Source organism: Triticum urartu, chromosome 3, assembly GCF_003073215.2.
Source record: "Triticum urartu cultivar G1812 chromosome 3, Tu2.1, whole genome shotgun sequence".
NCBI lineage: Eukaryota > Viridiplantae > Streptophyta > Magnoliopsida > Poales > Poaceae > Triticum > Triticum urartu.
In genome coordinates this window covers 338,749,911-338,754,380 of record NC_053024.1, presented here as the reverse complement: position 1 = coordinate 338,754,380, position 4,470 = coordinate 338,749,911, and positions in this window count along the sequence as shown.

The following is a 4,470-nucleotide window of genomic DNA, read 5'->3' as shown; positions in this document are numbered from 1 at the left end:
TCGTCCATTTACTACCAAGCAACATGGTTGCTAGGAGTATTGATTTCACACATCACGGTTCACTTGTCGGTATTCCAGTTATAAAAACACGGAACGGAGGAATGAATAATGATGGCGAGAAGTATCACTCCGTCAAGAATTCATAAGAGGTGGTGCAGGTCTCATGACATTCTTGACATAAAGATGGTAACACTCCAGGTAGAACAGAACAAAAGCTAGATTGGCAATTTGATCTGCGGAATACAACTATTTTCACCCAACCCTAGATATGGATGGGGTACTGGAGTTTGTTTCTCCTAGTCATTCCAAAATAGAATGGCTTGACGGACCACAAGAATAAAAGGCACCGATGAACACAAATGCACACATACTCTTGGCTATCTACTGACAGAGGATGGTCGGGATACAACTGAAGAGGAACAACTCAAGGAACATGTAATTTTCTGAGCTATGGAGGCATAGATTAGTATGTTGAGCAAAGCTCAACATATTTCTTCCGGATAACCCATGCAGAAGAAGAAGGACTGGCAGATTCACAATTATGGATGGAGAACTCCTCAAGAGTACTCTGATTGTGAGCTTTTGGTTCAAAGAACATTTGCCTTAATGGTTCATGGTATTTGGAAGAAGGAAATATCACGGACCTCGAGGACTGTCGCAAGGTTACTAATATCTTAAGGGAACTAGCAAATACTAACAACATGAAGTAGGGTGAATCTCGGGTTCGAAAACCCAGGAGTAGAATACCTACTACTAAATGGCATCACGGGATGCTTTCGAGAATGGTGGCCAGAATCATCACACTGGGGATACAAAACATGGCTAGATCACTAGGTGACTCCCTAAAACACCTAGGGTCATAGTAATAGCTCCAACATATATGTCGAGGCAACAAAGTACCTCAACTCACTGATTAGTGTGGTTAAACTAGCCCGAAGAAACATTGGGAACGGGAAGAAAGGATTTGTAAATGCATCAGACTATTTAGACACCTGGGATGACTCGGACAGCATAACGGTTGTAATTTCTCAAAATGATTTGAGACACCCTGCAAAATAGTGGCATGACCACTCAACATTACAATATCAAGGTTTTGAGGCCAGCTATGAGCATAAGGAGGTAAAAGGAACTGAACTGAGACTTGAATCCAACAATCCTATAAGTCTACGGATTAGTAACACGTCATCCTGATAGATAGATGAGAAGGCCTAGTTCTTAATTCCCGTAGAAAAGAAGAGGATGACTCAGATCAGAGGGCATGAGGTATAAGGAGTAAAAAGAGCCTTACGTTCCCTTCCACAATCAATTCCCTTACATAACTAAAGCATTTCTAGACTCAACTTCGACCGGTCTGGCTTGGTAATCCTATAGGCAGTCAGGCTCTAATACCAAAGCTGTCAGGACCCGATTCCAAGTCACATCGATCTAGCCGGTAACACCTCATATCACTTTGCAGCCTCACGCACGGTATTCCCACGGGTGTCGCCTTACCATGGCCCGGGACTGTTTGCGCCTTTTGGCTCACGTATATGATAATGTCGCTAGCATCCATATGACAGAGAACCCGGGCCGACATGGCTAGTCGTGAACCCAAAGCGGCACTAACCTATGGGGACAGGCATACATGAATCACATCGAGCATGTCGGCCAGCAGCATGTGAATCCGGGCTGTAGCACTAGGCTAACAGGACTCCGGGAACCCGGGCTGTAGCAGGCTAGGCAGGACTCCGGATGTCACCGCGTGACATTTCCCCGAAGGGACAGACACAGGAACGAAGTGAAACACATGCCGGCCAGTCAAGTGATCTGAGCAGTAGTGCTGGGCTAGCAGGACTCCGGTGAACCGGGCTGTAGCGGACTACTATGGCTCAAGGAAGCACTGGACTACATTTCCCCATAGGAGAGGCTGCCAAGGATAAACAACTAGATTGTCGGATCCCACACATAGCAAGCATTTCAATCATACACACAATATGCTCGATATGTGTAAATACAACATGGCATCACAACTTAACTCTACGACTCAAAGTATTTATTCATTAGGCTCCGAGGAGCGAGATATTAAAACATGGGTCTCATGACCCAACAATCACAGCATACAAATCAAGCACATGCGGAAGCTTAATATGTCTGAGTACAGACATCTATAAATGAAAAAGGCTGAGAAGCCTAACTATCTACCAGATCCTGCCGAGGGCACAAGATTGTAGCTGAGGTATCAAGCTAAACGTCGAAGTACACACGGAACTACTAGCGAGACTGACGTCTCTCTGCAAAACATAAAATAGGCAAACGTGAGTACAAATGTACCCAGCAAGACTTACATCAGAACTATCTACATATGCATCGGTATCAATAAAGGGGTGGTGGAGTTTAACTGCAGCAAGCCAGCTTTGACTCAGTGGCTAACCTGAACTACGACTGCAAGTAACTCTTCTGAGGTGGCGCACACGAGTCCACATATTCACCATACCAATACACCACTATGGATCCACTCCCGTCTCCGTGCGAGAACGCCATCCATAGCACTCACACTTATCTTGCGCATTTTAAAGTATCCACTTTCGCTTGTCTATGAACTATGCAAGGGGTCCAAGTTTCCATATCCGAGGAATCTGGCTATTCGAATAGATAATGATAACCCTGCAGGGGTGTACTTCTTCACACACGCTCTCACCACTTATAGCCCTGTACACGTCATGTACCTCGGCAACCTTCAAGCGGAAGCCGGGCGAGGGAGTCGGCCACGACCTGACTAACCAACAAGTCTCTCGTCCAGGTTTATCGCCTATTCGGGTTCCATCCGCAAGGAGATCCGGCCAGGGTGTCGCTCACGGCCCCAAACGATGTGAGAAGGGTTCCCAAGCCCACCATCCGGGTGCCACTTGGTACACCGTGCCACGGTGCCTAGTCTGTCCCAAGCCCACCTATACCAGGTGCCACTTGGTAGACTACTAACACTACCTACAAATAGCAGAAACTAGTTGCAACTCCTGGACAGAGATCGAGTTGATTAATAAGCCGAGAGGGGCCGAGTTACCGGAACCCAATGTGTGGTAGTAACTGTTCATGGATCACAAACACAGGACTCAGTTCCTGAGGACGGCTGCAATGAGACAACCCACCATGTACTCCTACATGGCCTCTCACCGCTACCTTTACCAAATCGTGTTCACACACTTAGCTCTCAACAGTAGGACATGTTCACCACATTCCAATTCATTCCCGATGAATCAGACCCGACTCAACTCTAAGTAGTAGCAGGCATGACAAAAAGCATGAATGAGTAGGCACATTAGGGCTCAAACAACTCCTACTCATGCTAGTGGGTTTCATCTATTTACTGTGGCAATGACAGGTCATGCAGAGGAAAGGGGTTCAACTACCGCATCATGTAACATTGAATCGTTGTTGTCCTAATGCAGTAAAAGAGAGCAGGAGCGAGAGAGTGGGATTGTATCGGAATGAACAAGGGGGTTTTGCTTGCCTGGCACTTCTGAAGATAACAATGAGTCTTCATCAGTGTCAACGATCACAGCATCGGAGCAGCGTCTACCGAGAGGGCACAATTACCGGCAAACAAGGAAGAACACAATCAATGCGATGCAACAATATGATGCATGATCATGACATGGCAATATGCTTATGATTGAGCTAATGCAACTAGCAACAAGTTAAATGGAGTTGGTTTGAACACTAGGTTCAAATTCAAATTCAAACTATGAATTCAAATAGTGCATTATCATGTTTTGGACTAAACAGTGAGGTTAAGTTGTTCAAACATGCATGAAAATGGTACAGATGGATTCCTTGAATTTTTCTGATAGTTTTTCATATATAAATTATTTCATTTGGAGTTACGGTTGAATTTCTATGATTTTTAGAAGTTTTAACTCTTTTCTGGAATTTCTAAATCATTTCTGAATAAGAAAAACTAGAAAAGCAATTACTACGTCAGCATGACGTCGGTGTGACGTCGACAAGTCAACAGGGCGCGGTCCAGGTCAAACCTGACCTGTGGGACCCATATGTCTGTGTCTTAGGCTGGTTTGGGGTGGATGACAGGGGGGACCGGTCAACGTTGACTTGACCAAAGTCAAAGCTGACATGTGGGGTCCACACGTATTAGTACTAATCTTAACAGAAAAATATACTAACCTAATTATGCTCGGGACCCACATATCAGTGTCTAGTGTTAAGCTAAACAGGGTGGTTAGTGGCTAATTAAGCCAGACACGTCAATTTCGCCGGAGTTCGGCCGGCGACGACCAAAACCGCGGCGGGAGCTCGCCGGAGTGGCGCTATGGGTGGTGTTGGGCCAAGCCAAGGGCACCAGAGGGTTGCCCTTGCTCACGCGCACCCAGGGAGGCACATGGGAGGGCGCGGGGTGGCCGGAGCTCGCCGGGGTGGAGCCCGCGGCGGCTGCCGGAGTTCGGCATCGACCAAAACAACGCCACAGAGCACTGTAGG